Genomic DNA, 18,545 nt, shown 5'->3' on the forward strand with positions numbered 1-18,545 from the left:
TCGTGACTCCAAACTTCTGAAGAACCATTTGGAGGCTGTAATTCAAAAACAAGATGAATATTGAATAATTCGAAAATATTTTTTATTTACATACATATATATAATGAATAAAAAACTGAAAATAACTTTTTTGTTTAACAATTTGTGTGCACACTTATTATCCCAATACTGTTTCATAAACAAACTTTTTTATATAATGGTGTAAATAATTGAGGGGAGCTAAGTCCTCACTCCAAAATGCGAAAAGCTATACCCTGCTCATAACTTAATAATTCTCTCCGGTCTTCCCTATTATAAAGTATTCAGTTAAGCAATTTCATGAATAAATTATACATATATATTTTATATAAATGTCATTTATGTATACATTGATATTAATTGAGACTGACTGAATATATTTAATTGCCTCTAAAATGTTGACAAAAAAGAAAGCATTGATTCTACTACTTTGTGATGGAAAAACATGAAAATGTTAATTTATTTAACAAATTAATAAATCTTTATTTCAAAGGCAAATCATTTTATAATACTAAAGAGGTTTTTATTCTTCTTCATCGTAATTCCATATCGATGAAACTTTTGATTTTCCATTTATTACATGCAATGTGTTGATCTTAGTTTTGAGTTGATACAACATTAATTTAATAGTTTATTCCATGGTGTTTCGATTCTGGGATGGAGATGTATTTCAGAATATCAACAATTTCTTCATACATATACAATTTCTTTCTTAAGGGGAGGAGAGTCCTGTTCTCAAATCTTTGAATAGATAATTTGCTATTCTGTCTAATACCACCTCACTTTTTCCATAAAATTCGTCATCATTTTAAAGTCAGTGGGATAAGGGGGAGGGGGATATTTAGACACACCATATGAAAACCTCAAATTCTGTAATTTAAAAAAAGTTAAAAATATTATCAATAGAAAAAAAAAATTTCGTAAATTTTGTAGCGCTTTGATTAACACTTCTGAATGACTAACAGCGTTTAATCAAAAAAATATATCAAAATCTTTTTTTTGATATACTATTTTTACGCTTTTCATTCTTTATAATGATTTTTATTCAGTAATATAGTAATAACTTGCAAAAAAATACAATATGGGCTATATTTTAAAGGGTTCGTCCCTACCTAGTAATGCAATTGTATTCATGTAGTTTTTTCTTTTTTTTACTTTAATTTGTTATTTTATAGCATAAAATAAGGTATGCTCTACACGTATTTCATTTTTTTTATGCTTTCTTTGGATTTTCAAAAGTTTATTACTAACAATATTTAAGCAATTATACCACCAGTTAGGTGGTGTTGACTGTTTATGATTCAATTTCTGACGTCAGGGACAACATGGCCATAGCACACCTGAAAATTTGCAATCATTAAATCTTCCTAGAAATTAGGTAAACATACTTTCATGAAATGATAAAATAAGAAGAGCCAAAAATAGTTTGGAATAATTTTTCTTATAATTGTTAGTGATGAAGGCTTTTTGAGTGTAAATGGACTCCCTGCTATCTTAGACATTATAATCAGGGATGTCAATATTGCCTAAATTGCGGTGAGCGTAAATTAGAAAAAATATATAATTGTAAGTAAGAGTAAATTATGAATTTACTTATTAATCTTTCCTTTTTTGACAACTCTATTGTACCAATAGAGTTTTGTAAAATATGACTCACGGATATATAAAAATTAAAAAAACTGAAAATGAACGTGGTAATCCTGAGAACTTGAAAAAAAGTAAAGAAGGAAAGCAGCTTAGCTGTTATGACGTTTATATTAGATCAGCTGCAAACGACAGTGAGAAGAAGGAAAAAACACTAACATCACTCCATATATAGCAAAAACATATTTATTGGTAGGAATTACTCCGATGTTGATTATCTATTTTACTCTGAGTTCAACAAGAATTTCCATTTATTACTTCCGAGAAAAACTTCATTGTTACTGTGTCTCTTTATATGGCCATAAACACAAGTTATTACTACTTAAATTTTCTCCCTTCAAGAATAAAATAATAATGACAACTGCTTAGAAAATAATAGATCATGTTCAAATTGCAAACACAAAAAGTCTTGGGCACGTTCTAAGTCATATTTTATGAAATTCTAAGTATCAGAGAGCAAGGATTATTATAGTTTATAGTAATCTCTTTCGACAGATGTCGTCTCTCAATGTAACAATATTGTTACAACATTATCTCGGATATGGTTTTGACACTACCCGCAATGAAGCCAATATTGGCATCCCTTATTATAATAAAATAGAGAAAATTGCATTAGAAAGAGAAACTTCTCTCTCATAAGCTGCTTACACAAATATCTAGATTGATATCCGTTATTTGTAGTTCTAACTCCGTCTTGGAAGAAATAAAATGTAACCAGTGTTGAATATGATATCAATTCCATAGATTCTTTCAATATCTTATTCACAGTATATTGATCTTTCTGATTTTCCCTTCACCCAAATATCGTAACCGAGTCTCTTTAGTCAAATTTTTGAAGATGTGCTATAGCTATCTCGAATTTGTGGAATGCTGTAGTACTCTAGTCATTTTCTATGTCCTTCAATTATCTGGACTTAGAACTTGCTGCGATTGAGGCTCCGAATAATTTCGGAATAGATATTTAGACATACATTTAATTGCATTAACACTTTCAACCTTCAATTGATAATTACAAGGATAATTCATACCGTATTTAATTTCACTAAGTGACAATATAGATTTTTACTCATTTATTGAACATTGATGGTGGAAATTAAATATGGCAAAAACAAAATCTTCTTTAAGCTTTTAAAAAATCAGGAAATATGAATGCTTAAGAATATAATGCCGTTTGATAAAATTGTTTACTTATGCAATTGATCTTCATCTTTGGTATTGTACTAGTTAACAATTTGGTTAACTTGTAAAATTGCAATCAAAATTGTAGTTGAAAATGGTTTTAAAATACTATATCATGACGTGCAGGCAAACATATACAATGTAGCTGTAAATTTTGTCTTTCAGAAGGTATTAATTGTAGGTACATTATTTTTTGGGAATCTCACATGTTAGAGAATCAGTTAACTAATTTTCAACCTTCTCATATGTGTCAGGAATTGAATAAGGATTTCGAATAGAAAGAAAAGAACTCCTCATTTAGAATGAAGGTAATAGATATAATTTATTTTTATTTAAAAAAAATTTTTTTTTTCCTTTTAGAGGAATATAATTTTAGAGATTTTGAATATCTATTCATATTTTGAAAGGTATGGATGGAATTGTTGTAGTTTTTTTAAATTTAATAAATATCAATTGATTAATGAAACTACTAGTTATATAATCAGTCATCCAAATAAGGTTTACATTTAAAAAATATAAATATAAGCAAATAGGAGAAAGAAAATAAATATTTACATATAGTTTAATTAAGAAGAAATTGCTGCATGTTAAAAAGGATCCAAAGAGGAGTCATAAGGAAAAACAACTGGCAATCAATTTTAAATGATAAATTGAATATGGCATCAATGTAGTCTTAAGTTGTTGATCACTAAATTATGGAGGGTTATAATTTTTTTTTATCATAAAGAACATTATGAGTTATCGTGGTGCAAATCTTTCATCATATATCTGAAGTCAAAGTGAACATATGGCTCACAATCAAAATAGAGGATTACTTCGTAATTCTCCCTCCCAAATCACTTTTTTGGGATAAACAAAATTACAACACATTTTTTGCTGTTTTTCTCAGTTGACTTTTTCTCATGTAAAGCAGAATACTCAAACGTATTTATGAATTCAAAAGGGTAATTATTAGTGTTGGATTCTATTTCTACTTAGATATTTAGATTAATTTTAAGTGATGCCACAGCAAAATACGTTGCTTTTAGTATTCAAATACCGAGAGTCTATAGAAAGTTATAGGACTTTGCCTCTGACATAGTAAGGTTCATACCCGTTAAATCAGATGTCAACTGAAAAGTTTAAAACATATTGTGAATATTATTAGAAAGACATCATCGTCACTCTGACAAGTTATGGGTATGGAAATTTTTATCACTGTAATTTTTATTTTTAACACTTTCTCAGTATTATTGACCATTTTTTAAACATTTTTGTTAGTTTTATTTTCTTTTATATTTTACTATGGGCTCTTTTCATCTTTTTTTTTTCTTTCCAATATTCTTAAATCAATACTTTAAACTTTTATTTAATTTTTGAAATTAAGCAAAAAAAGAAAGATTGGCCTATTTCTGAAGGTTTATTAAATTAAAATGTTTATTTATACCGTTATAATGCAATTCCTCTGAGTATTTTATTTGATTATTAATTGTAGTGCTAAAATAGTTAATAAAAAAAAAGACCACATAAAAAAAATCAGTTCCAAAAAGTGTGTATACTTGACATGGTACTCTTATTGTCCTTTTTTATTATATTATTTTTCAAAGTCGAGGTTTTGAGTAGACAAATCAGCTCATGATGTTTTGTTTGTATACGGTTTAAATAGGTTTTGTAATATATTGAAGTAACATAATTTGTCAAATTACATTATATAAACAAAGAGGGAGCAGATAATCGACTTACGAAGCATTGAACATCATATTGATCAAAGAAGCATGATTTCTTTTATCATGATGTGTACGCAGACACATTATAACTTTACTTCTAGAAAATTTAATATGCAACAAAGCACAACATAAAGTTTTTTATTTTTCTAATATTCCTTTCATCTTGATTCACTCAAAGAAGCCTTCAAAAAACAATTTATGAAGAATTTTATATTCTTATTATGACTCACATCTATCATTACAATTTATAATATACATAGAGCTTAATCAAAACACAGAAAAAGAAAAATGTTTTTATTTCATCTAATGTCTTTTAGTGCAAAAATGTTGGAGCAACAAGAAAGAAGGCTCGCGTGTGCGATCTCCTCCGCGCAAGTGTCAGTGACAAGAAGGCTGCAATGACCGTTGGCATCTCCATAAGGACTGCCTACAAGATCAAAAAGTCAATTACAGACCTGCAGAGCCAAGAAGAACCAAAACTTATACAGTATCAATATGACTGACTTATGGACCTACTCCCGCCACAACTTCGAACTAATAGACATTGCAATTTCGGAATGTCCGGTATAATAATGTCAGCCAAACTTCTAAACCAAATTTGAATTATGTCCAAGCTACCAAAGAGTGATACAACATGAACAAGCCCTTCATCGACAAAATCTGCCAATCTGTTCCCCGGCGTATTAAAGAAGTTTCTCTTATGAAGGAGGACATTTTATATATACAAAAATAAAAAACGGAGGAAAAGGAGAAGGAAAATTCGCACGTTTATTTTTTTTGTATATGGGAATGGGAGATTGCATTGACCAGTTGATTTATCTGGGATTGCTATAATTCAAATGAATAATTATAAGAATACCATCTCATATCTCAAACATGAAGAGGAGATTGCGTTAACCACTTAATTCGTCTTGGATTGTTTTTATTCCAATGAACACATATAAGAATTTAATCTGTTCAAAAGAGCCGAATAGTGACATTGTATAACTAATGACATATTACTTTGGTTATATGCCTTCTTGATTACTCAAGATAACATCATTTTTCTATATTGTATGGTAGTAAAAACATCGATACATAGTGAAACCAACATCAAATCACATCAGACTTTCATTATCATACCCTATGCATACTTGGAACGGCAGGCTCATACTAGGCTTATATATACAGAAATAAATTTTTGAATCTTCCTCCTCCTCCTGCTGTGTTGTTATTTCAGGAAGTAAATTTTGTTTATACACTCTATTTTTAAACATAAGAATAGAAGGGAAGATTGTATTAAACCAATTTATTCGTCAAGGATTGTTCATATCTTTTTTCCTCAAAACCACGCAAAAATTTTAACTTGGGTTTTGCTTATTTTCTAGATTTTATTCATAAATAAATTGGGCTTTTTAGTTAATATTCTGTAATAAATTAAGTACTTTTACATCAGATATACCACCAACATTTGATGTCCAAATGCACACACCTCCCCATGCGTCTGAGAACAAGCTCATACTAGTATTGAATACAAAATGTAATTAAACATAGTGTTTAAAAATATCTCAAAACAGTTTGAGTTGTCTTTTCTGGATTTCATAATAATCACAATTTTTTTAGTTAAGTGACGCTCCTGTGTTTTTTGGATTCCCACTCAATAGTTTGTGTTTTTAGAGTATGTAGAAATATTTTTATACAGGATTAAAATTGTCCTAGAATTGAGTAATATTTTATTCAATGTGCTTGCCCTAGTTTTGAACAACTTAGAAAAGATATGTTATCACTGATATGCAGCTCGAATACACAACACGCTCGGCAGAAATTATTCTCTTGAACTCAATGTGCGTAGCTTCGATCATATAATACTAGAAACCTGTAAGCAAAGGCTCAAACACACCCGCTGTAAAAAGGGGTAGAAGAACTGAAAGTTACTATAATGCCATAAAATAAGATGGAAAGGCCATTTGTTAAACAACTGTCATTTATTTACAAAAAAAATAGTATTTAGTATATAAAGATCAAGACATTGAAATCCCAAAATCGTTAAAAAAAAAAAATTACGTAATAGTTTTATACACCATCAAAAAAATATTTGTATTTTCAAACTACACAATATTTGGGAATTGTTGATAAGTGTGATATTTAGTGGTTGTAAACTTAATCGAGGGCTAATATCATAGCACTGAATTTGTTACTATAATTTAAATAATTTTATCCGTTGACAAGAGAAAAAGGTGTTTATTAATTTTTAGTGGTAGAAACCAGCATTGTCTGAAGTTGTTAAAAGTCTACAAACATCAAAACTTTACTTTATTATTTATAAAAGATTACTCCTCAACAAATCCTGAAAACATATATGTTATTTCTTCTAGAATGAAAGAATGAGAATAACATATTGAGAAAATTAAACGAACAAACAATAGTAAGGTGGCTAAATCTTGGACCCATAAAAATTATTAGGATTCGCAATCCTAAATATATCAAGTCCCTTTTTCTTATCTTTTTTTAAATATGTTACGCTGAGCAGTAGCATAAAAGCTCTTTTTTATAAATGAATTCTCACCATACAATCAAACAAACAAGCAGACAAACTTTGAGTTATTAAAATAAATGACAAAATAATTTTAGTTACACTCATGTTTTTTTAAATATCAGCATTTTAATTAGTTAAAGGTTTAATCCTTAAATGTTTTTTTGCTTAAAATACATTTATCAAGTGGAAAGAAAGCTAGAGAAAATATTTTTTCTAATGAATAATGACTTACTTAGCAGATGTGTTGAACCATCAGCAGATTAATATCTACTCACATTTGAGGTGGGTGATTCTGTTTCTGCTACTTTTATGTGTTTACCTTTAGTGTCATAAACCTCCCAAAATTGGTACCCAGAAAAAAAACAAAAAAAACAAGACGAGACGAGACAAATGACCAACTAAATTAACGCAGGGTCACAAACTGTAATTTTATTTTTACTTCATAAAACAAATACAAACACAAAAAATCTGGTTTTCTATGTATAAATTAGCAAAGTGGAAAGAAAGCAAAAACTTGAAAACATGTTGATGTTATATTTATATTTACAATTATAGTTATACTTTCTAAAAAGGTAGATATAAAAAAAAGAATTCAAAAAATCTCTTATTTATTATTATTTTGTATGGTACTTATCTGAGGAAATCTTTTCAAACAAAAATTTAAACAAATACATTTGTCGGCGTTTTTATCTATAAACAGTATTATGATTCAATTTGTAAAGACAACCGTTTCTATTTTGTTGTTCTTTTGATATCAAGGTACAGACAGGGTTAGGACTCATAACTTTTGCTCTACAGAACTACTAATATTTTATGCACACCCCAAATGAAGAATATTAGTTAGGAATTCAATAACTTGGAGTGAACATATGATAAATTAGAACGGGTTTATTTAAACCAATAGGAGCACAAGTGCGCCGAAGTAATGAACCAGGTAAACAAGATGGGAAATAGGACCCATAGGGAAGATTTTCCCCCTCGAAGAACAACAAAATTAATCGGCAGAATAACAGGTGGACTGCCAAGAGACTGTAGGATAATTCAAAGGTCGTGGATACCAACTTTTCGGCCAGTGCATTGATGCCATGTGTCCATACATCTCTTAGTATCAACTATATGGGTATTATAGAGTTAGTGCTACTAACTAGTTTACAAAGAACGCTGGCAACCGTTTCTGGGCGTAGCAACAGGACAGTGCCCCCTCCTATGTGTGTAAAAGTCTCTGGAATTGTAACAATAAAACTGTTGCAACTTCATCTCAAAAGAAATGTATCAAAAAAAAAACCTTATGAATAAATTTTGCTGGGTCGTATTGAAGACAAGGACCAATAGACGTGGCCATGTTAACATTATCAAGGAAGAGTGTAGTTAATTAAAGGAAGAGTCAGACGAAAGTCATTTCAAGCTGCTTTATAATTTTTTTTTAGTTTGTTGTAACATTGTTGCCAGTCTTTTTATATTCATGTTTACCTTAATAATACTTATTTTCTTCATTTTGAATCTTAGGCAAGAGTTATAAGTCCCAATCCTGTACCTATGGTGTATGCTATGTCGATAATGTCTCTAACATCAAAGGAAAGTTAATAATATGAGAAAAAAATAACTTTTTTTAATTTACCCAACTAACGAATTTAATTCATTATGAATTACATTATATATTTTTTAATCTCTTTATATTTGGGAAGGAGGATATTTAAGTACCTATTAAATAAATATATATATATTTATGTATACATAAGTAGTATACATATGCATAGTCAAGTAGTTCTTAAATATTTATTTTCGAAATGAATTTTAGTCACATGATGGAGGGGGGGGGATCCTTGTAGCCTCTTGGCAATCCAACTGTTGTTCTGCCGATTAAATTATGTTCTTGAAGGAAAAAATCTCATTTTTACTAATCTCCATATAGTTCAATTAGTCCTTCGTACATTGAAAAGAGTTCTTCAAAGTGACAAAGTGCATATTCATTGTGTCTTACTAGAAAAACAACTATAAATAATAATATATCAGATTTTATTATGTACTTTCAATAATTGGTCTTGGCACTTTTGAGACGAATACATGATTGTATGCGATTGGCCATATTACAAACCAATTTTTATATGGTTGGTTTAATTTTTGTCATGCATCAGATAATTAATTTATCGTACATCACAGCCAAATTTGTAGCAGGTGGGCTAATTTCATTCATTATTATCTATAAAATGAAAATCAAAGGACACTCAAGAAAAGGTCGCAGAATATTATTAAAAAACTTTCCACAATCTTCATAGGGATTGTAAAAAAATAATACAATTTGTGAAGATCTGGAATTGAGACGTAATTTTTTTTCCTTTAACAACTCACAAAGAATTCATTTCCGCGCTAACCCAAGAACCAGGAGTTTCAATTTTCTTATGAAATTTTGACATACATCTCGACCCCAGAATGTGAAACAAATACGTTCAGTCTATTTTTTGGCCATTTTACACGTGTGAGGTCTCCTTAAAATTTTGCACATAATCGGAGGACCGCTTATTTGTCTTCTACAAACAACAAATGAAAGAAATCATTTTAAAAATTTGATCAGCATAGAAACTGGGCATCCACCATGCCATTTTTAGGCACAAGTACAGCTCATAGATGGTCACGTATGACATCATTCTGGTATCTGGTGAATGCCTCCTATTTATTCCTCTTTTTCAACATTTTCTCTTGTACATCTTCGCCACTTGGTCACTTAGCACATTTGAGGTATGAAAGAGTTCATTTGGAATATCATCTGTAAACTGTTATCTTTTACAGTACTCTACTGCCAATTCACTTCTCTCTAAGCATAACTTTAATCTTGCTCCCCTTTGTTTCTCCGTCAGCCTTGGTTCTTACCGTTTCTTGTAAGCATAACAACACAATTGTTTTCAAATTAGGATGCATTGTATCTTTGCTGACTGGATACCCATTGGGTGTGAGCCGTTTTGAAAGTTTACGTAGTTTATGAGATTTCCTCATAGACTTTGCAATGAGAATTTTTGCCATTCTGGTCAAATTTTCAGGCTGTCCTGGTCGATGCTTCTCTTCAAGACTCATACTACTTGTTTATGGCAGTTTCTCCATCGAGAAACTAAATGTGGGGATACCTCCAACTGTTGTGCTACTGCAATCACATTAATATTTTCCTGAAGAACAGCACGTTGACGAGTAACTTGTATATTATTCAAGACATTAAGTTCCGCTAAAAATAAATAAACTGTTCAATGTATCATCATATTTATTTGATTGATATCTACTTATGGACATCAAACTAAAGCTTCCCATGTCAAGTTTAGTGTTAAAGATATAAATATTGCTATGATACATTATTTAGGTGTACTAACAAAAACTATTGGAGGTTTTATGAAAATGAAAAATTAATTATTAATGGAAACAATTTCTTAACAAATAAATATGGGAAACACGTCAGTCACTGTCAGATTCAGTTATTTCAAAATTTCCTTTTTCTATCGTTCCTATACATTAACTTTTGTTTTCAACAAATATTTTATTTTTCATGACATTAAATCACTCCAGGAAAAATCCACATTAACACTAAAAATCAATAACGTACATTTAAGGTTCAAAAACGTGACCTCGAACGATGTGATAAAAATTAGATGTTTGAAAATATTTTAAGCCTCCGTTAGTAAATACTGTCTTTATAACGTAGTCAGTAAACTTTGTAAAAAATTATATAATAATTACATCATTAAAATGTTGCATAAATTCTTGATTATTCCATCTATTTTACACTCTTAAATAACAATTAAATTGCTAAAGTTCATGTTTGAATATAAAAAATAAAAATAAATTATATCTTTATTTTAAAATGATCTAAAAAGAAGAGTTTGGGGTTTCAAAAAAATCTAATTTTTTGTTCCTATAGTAAATATATAAAATTATACTTTTTGATAAAAAAGTAAATAAAATAGTTTGGGCTTCAGCCTGTGTGCACTCCAAGACCTTTATTTTGTTGCATAGTGTTATTTATCAATAAACTAATAAACTATCTTTCAAAAGTTGAGCATATTATATATATATAATATATTAAATATCATTTTTGGGCCAAATGTACGTTTAGCAAATTGTCCTAGGGGAAATTTACATTCTGCAATTGTCATTCTTGGAAACAACAGTTCGGCAAATTTTCTTATATTCTCATTCATATAAATTAATTCTTGGAATTAGTGTTTACTTGTTAAAAAAGAAATAATACCTCATTATAAATCTATCAACTTTAAAGTATCCATTTAATGCTTCTCAATGATCTTTAAGAGTCTTTTCTAAAAATAATTAGTCTATGTCTCAAAAGACCTTAAAATATATACAAAGTTGATTATTAGTTTATATTTGATCCATTTAGTAAGGTTAATATAATCAACCAGACCTCTAAGTCCCTTAAGACACAACATGTACATTCAAAAACATTAATAGCCTAATTCAATTATAAATTAGTGGTCTTGAGAATAAATATAAGTATATATAAATGAAATTTTCATGCTTTAATACATCATACCCAACAAATAAGAACAAACCATGATTTATAAGATTGAAAAGGAATAAAAAAAATATGTAACGTATTCTACTTAAACAAATTAGGTTTTTTTTTTGGTTGAGCATTTCACTTTATTTAATGTTCAAATCATTTATGTAGGGAATATTTGCCTGAATTTTCATTTCTCTATCAAACTTACGTATGGCTACATAGGATAAATATTCATAAAGGTTGTAGAAATATGTGTGTATAATTTAAATAATGACTTAGAATGAAAAAAAAAAGCTATAAATTTGTTGAACGGAAATGAAAAAATAGAAATATTTAACCTTAATTATGTGGATTTGAACATCAGTGTTACATCATTTCATCATTTTCCAGTACTCCCTAAAAAAGTCAGAATAAATGTTCTGAGTCATAATTTAAAATGATTATATTGGTATGTAAATTTATAGTAAAAACAATTTACATAAAGTTAGTATCATTTTTCCATGCCAAATTTGCGCATGCCAATAATTTGCTAGATTATATTTTATTTTATAAACTATATAAATACACCTATTTATTACTACGTCAAAATTTTGTTCAAAAAAGCTTAACTAAAAAGGGATCCCAGTAAAATTACCAAAACACAAAATTTTGACCTTTTTTTACATTCAAACTTTGAAATATTTGTTTACAAGTGAAAATTTTGCAAATTTTTAGCTATACAAAAATTTAGCAAAGATCTTGAGTTAGTTTTATTTTTATTCTTACTAATTTTTGAATTGATTTCTATAGCGTTTGATTTTTTTGGATTTGAAGTTATTTTTTTTTTTAGTTTGCCGGGTTTCTAGGTAACTCCCAAAAGAGGGTTCAGTAGTTTAATAATAGTTCAATAACTAGCCAATAAGGGTATCCACGCCAAATATGCCAATAATTTACAATCCTAAATTAATTTAGTCAAAACTTTTATTATTTTAAAGTTAATTTAATCCATGAATAGATCCTCATCAGTCATAAGTAAAAAAAGGATTTGTTATTTTCCTTCCCCCCCCCCTTCATTTCAGCTTATATAATATATATTACTCTCACGGTTTTACATGTTTCTTTCCCCCTCTACTTGTTCTAAATGAATATATTTTAAATTATTAAATTTACTCTTGCAAAGATTAAGTAAATTGAAAAAATAAATTTTTTAAATATTGAACTATTCTATTAAATTTTTTTATATAAAATTTCATTAATGGTTTGACACAATAATTTAGATTTGAAAAATTTGTTAAATAACCACATGTATTTTCTAATTTCAAAGAATAGCAAATTAAATAAAGGCATTGAAGTTATTATTATATTATGAATGAATATATAAGTCAAATCTGTATACTCAGTTAGAGGGTTAGACGGGGTTGTAGAATGAAGGAAAAGGAAAAAAAATCATAGTTCCTTCTACCACCCCGCTCACTCTTTGCGTTTATAGATTGTTCTAGATTTGTTTTAAGAGTATGTGAATTATTATTCTTATAGATAATACCTCATTAGATTAAATTTCATGAATGAATGATTGTCATGATTGGCGTGTGAAGACTAAAAAATATATTTGTATAGTCCTTAAGACAGACAACAAAAAAAAACGCATGTTAAGTTTAGTTTCTTAAAGAGACTACATGCTGTTGGTGACTTAGTAGTTTAATAAACTGGATAGATGATACCTCTAAGACATATGCGTAAAAGTGATTTGATCGTCTCGACATTATTGTATTGCAACTTGTATGTAATGAATTAACTATTAATTTCCGATTCCACTTCTACAGGGATGAAAAGAAGGGAATAGAAACAAAAAATGAAGGGAGAAGAAAAGAAACAGGGAGAAGTATATAAAAATAAAAGGAAATATAAATAGTAAGAGAGAACGGAAAGGGGTTTTATGCCGGTCAAAAAAAAGCCTAAAAAATATCATGAGAACATGCTTTGTTATTTTATACGTCTCCTTGCTAAATTTAAGACTATATGATCGTTTTTGATTATTAGCGTGATAGCATCTTAAACAGACTTACTTATATATAAATATAAACCAGATTAGGAAAAAAAATAATAATTGTATAATTTCAAATGGTCAAGCAATAAAAAGAGTTGAGGATCATGGTATAGACCAGGTCTCACCCAAAAAAAAAATCTTGGGCACCTGATAACTAAAAGAATGACAAGCGTGGGCTGCATAATTATTATGTTCAATATTTGGAAGCCAGAACGAAAGCACTGGGGAAAAAGACGAAAAACTAATTTCTGCATTTTATAATAATCATGTGGTAGTGGTGTGTAATTAACTAAAAGTAAAAACAACCAACATATTTATTTACTGAAAAGTGATGAAAGAGAAATGTTTTGTTTCATAGTGACCCAAAGATGACTCTTTCAAAACTGTAACACTTTCGCTGCATAGTACGCAACTAGCTTTATGGTCCTTTGTTTCCAAAAAGAATACTTTTCTCCCAACTTTTCATTGGTAACGCAAAACTCGGCGTCCACTTTTCTTTTTTTAGTATTCATATTGAAGGGTGAAGAAAACCTAATCTTAAAATGTAAAAATTGGAAAGATGCGTAATTGAATGATACCAAAATGGATATGGAGGAGATGAATGTTGCTCCTGCAGGTGCTACATGTACATTTATCGAAATTCCTGGAACAGGACAAAGATACTCTATAGTTATTTACAAGAAATTAACCATAAAATACACTACAATAGTAGTGAATTTAAGGCACATAGCAATCAGAATCTCCTAGTATTCCAAACATAATATTCAAATTTAAATTCTATCACAAATTTTCGTATTCCATACGTAATATTGAGCAAATTCTAGTACTGTTGGCGGGCCAGATGAACTGACGTTGCGGGCCGTAGTTTGGTTAATCCTGGTATATGCTAACCTAAAGCTTTAAACCAAGTAGCGAAACGTGACCGTCAGCAAATTACCCCAAAAGATAGAAAGGGAAAAAACGTTCTGTACTCTGAAAAAAATATGTTTGATATTTAGAAAAAATAGTGTTACAAAACAAACCGAGTTCTCTAGCTTAGGTACAAGTCGTGAAAATGACACTTGAATTGTGATCAAAGAATTTTCATTCGCGCATTCCAAGAAGTTGGGAATCTCTAGGAAAAAAACTTTCAAATTAAAAATGTTTGCAACTATTATCATAAAAAGTAAGAATATGGATATATGCAAAATAAAACTTTGAAAAGAGTAAATCATCCCGGAAATAAATATAAACTCTGCAATATATTATTGTATATGTCCGTATATATATAATAGATGCAATTCTTTTATCTCGAATAACTATTCTAATAGAATACCTTATTCAAAAATGAAAAACTGACTCAACTTTTAGAGAGAACAATAAAAAGTATGCTACAGCAACCATTAATCTTTAGCTAATTGACAGTTTCTCATAAAAATACATTAAGCAAATATTTTGTTCAGGTTTTCATTTTCTACAATTTATAACTCGCACTTCAAGCAGAGTTTAGGGGAGACCATGAACAGTTGGAAAACTTTTTTCCTTGTGGTTAAATTGCTCAGAGTTCGTTTGAGTTATGTAGACACGACAAAAATTTAGCATAAAAACACATCCCTATGCAAAGCATTAGAATGCGCCGCTCCAAGCGCCGCCGAAAATTGTTGAGCGAGAAGGGAAGCGAGCGCATTGTTTTGAATAACAAGCGAGAGCGGGAGCGCGCTCGCCATTTTAGAAGAACGAAAAATTGCTCAAATTTTCGCTCATTTATATAAATTTATTACTTTCTTATGAGATAACATCGACAAATTTGTGAGTTAAAGAATAATTTTAAGGATTACCAGAAAAGACGGTTAAAGTTATGTCTCAAGAATAGCGAGAATATTTTTATTTTTTTGCTGTATCTATGGTTCTCTGCTGTCTTTGGTTGATGAGGTTGCCTCTTATGTAGCTGGTCACTCTATGAAGACTCAGACATCAGTTCCCACAGAGACACTCCCATATCCTTCGTGTGTGAAAATTACGTTGGAAGATAAATCTTTCTTTTTTTGTAATTTTCTGATATTTTTATCTTGGAAATTGACATAAGATCTCAAAATCTCAAACAAACCTAAGTAAAAAAACTTGAGAACCCTGTGTTTATTCTCAACTAATTATCAGGAAATTGCACGATACCTCGTAATTACATGTCTACATGTCCCCTAAGACAGTGGTTCTCAAACTTTTTGTGTTCAATGCATACCAAAAGATATATACATATATACATTTCTTGATACACCTATTTTAATTAAACCAACTATTTTGATTATTATAAGCTATTGGAAATAATGTATGGTTTTCATAAATCATGAAGTCATTTCAAGATAGCTTCCAAAACTACAAATAAAGTGTAACCGATCAAATATAACTTAAAATTGACTTTTAATAAATTTATTTTTCCAGTATTTGATAAAGTTTTCAAAAAATCTGGTTATGCAACGTACATCAATTTCAACCCGACATTAGCACTTTTAATCTTTATTACTGCGTTAAATGAAACTACTTTGCCTTAATTTTTAACCACTCCTTTTTTTTCAACAACTATCATTAATTGTATGGAGAGTGTGGTATTCATATAACCGAAATTCATTTTTTTACAATTTATTTCTGTAATTCATGAAAATTTCATTCAATTCTCTTGATGTTTAAGATAGTTGTGTTGTTTTATTAAAATATCCTATTTATTATATAACAGATTTTGGTGTAGGTTATAACATCACTAGATTTAATATTACGAAAAAGTGGCGTGAAATTCCGATGATAAATTGGTCATAACTTCCTTAATATTGAAGCTAGAGACATGATTTTAATATCAAAATGTCTATTCTACCATTATCTATTAGATAAAACAGGTTTAAAAGAGAAAAAAAAATTGAATTGGATTTTTTTTAACATATAATACATAAAGAGTTGTCAATTTCAAATACATGCGAAAAAATAAGGACTGCTCATTTTTCATTGAGCGGGAGCGCGCTCAATGCTTTACAAAATGAGTGGGAGCGCACTCAGGATTTCTTGAGTGGACTAATGCTCTGTCCCTATGTATACTATTTTTTAAATTCATAGTCAAGCCTGTATTAAGCGGTCAGGCAAGGGAAACTGAAAAAGCATCCGCTGTGTGGAGATGTTCTTTTTCCCAGGTTTTGTATTTTGTAACAATTCTGAATTTATGACTGAATATGACCGCTTATTGGGGTTACATGCTTAGAGCAGGTGGCAGTTAGACCCAGTTTAATTGTATCTAGATTTTAAAGTGTGCAAGTTTATATCGTGGACTTGGCTTTAAATTAATTTGGATTACTTTAGGGGGAGTATTTTTAAATACCAAGTGATGTTATTAAAAGTAGTGAGTATTTTGGTACATAAGCAATAAAAATAACTTTCAAAACTCAATAGTTGTTAGAATGGAGGCAAAAAGCAAAAGGATATCTGATTTGCTCCACGCCCAAGTGAGTGTCAAGAATATCGTAAGGTGCTCCCTGAGTCATGTTTAAAAGATTAAAAGTATGTTGGGTTTAGGCCAGAACCTTTAAAGTTCCCTTGGCGGTGTTAAACGCCGAAAATAGGGATCATGGAGGTTGTGGGCACTACGATCAACAGAAGTGCGGCCAAGTCGATGAGGCAGCATTGTAAGTAAGGGTTTCAATGTCAGTGATTTGATAGTAAAGACATGTGTGAAGAATTTGGGAAGGGCATTTTATGTACGAAAACTGCTTTCAAATGACAAAATCTGAGACATCAGGGTTATCACAGAATTGAAACAGCACTGTACCAAATTGGTATGGGAACCGGTACTATCACAGTAATTACTTCATAAACAATTTAGTGCACGGATGCTATAACACCCAAATTTTTGAATTACACGCTCTTCCCAAACAAAAAATTGCCATCTATATAGAAAAGCAATAATGAAAATGGTATTCATTCGTATCCTCAATTCTTACCCACCCCCTCAACCCAAACTAAAATCCTGACGATGCCCCTGTATGTGCACGTAAATTGCCACCCTGAATAACATTCGGATATTTTTTTAGTCAAAAAGTTATCAAAATATAGATACTAATTTTGGAACGGGAACTGGTACAAAATATTGGTATCGTAACAACAATTATATTTATTGTACAAGGTGTCTCCTCTACTTAACAACCAACAAGATTTTTTATAAATGGATTTTTTCCTAAACTAATCATCCGATTTTAATTAAAACCAAAGCTGAATTTAAAAAAATATTATCATTCATCAAAATTGCCTTTGGCGTCAATAACGGTCTCGACCCAACCTAGGAATCGTGGGAAGTTGCCTTGATGACAGTCTCCTTTGGTAGAATCCGGAATTGCTCCTGGATCCTGGAAATTAACTAGTTGCAAGTTGAGTGAGCTGGGATGCAAAACAAATCTTATCTTTTAACCTGGATTTGAATTCCAAATAATTTAATGCACACTTCGTGATCAGCCTCTCAGATCAGTTGAGATCCCTGGCAATTGCCCACATCGATTTGAATGGACAATCTGCCTTTTCAATGATTGTGGAATAAATGCATCGTTGATAGAAGCCATTTTTTTCACAGACATCAAACAATTCTAGCTAGCTGTCAAAACAACAAACAACGTCCCACCTGCAAATGTGTTTATTAATCTTTGTTAAACAACGGCTCTAGGTTGCATATGTACTTAAATTTATTCAATCAGTTTATAAATATTTAACTTGTCTTTCTACTTAATGGCTTTCATGAATGGGTAATAATTTACGTTTATACATGTACTTATATTGAAGCAATTTGTCTAATGTGTGTATTATCATTTGAAAAAAAAAGTGGCTCATTTATTCTAATATGTACAAAGTGACCTTGATGCACCATTTAAGTAATCCACAAAATTCGGGATATTATCTTCACGCGTATAATTGGAACATGAGACTGGCTTTAAAAATACACTATTGACC

Source organism: Lepeophtheirus salmonis, chromosome 1 (genome assembly GCF_016086655.4).
Source record: "Lepeophtheirus salmonis chromosome 1, UVic_Lsal_1.4, whole genome shotgun sequence".
Classification (NCBI taxonomy): domain Eukaryota; kingdom Metazoa; phylum Arthropoda; class Copepoda; order Siphonostomatoida; family Caligidae; genus Lepeophtheirus; species Lepeophtheirus salmonis.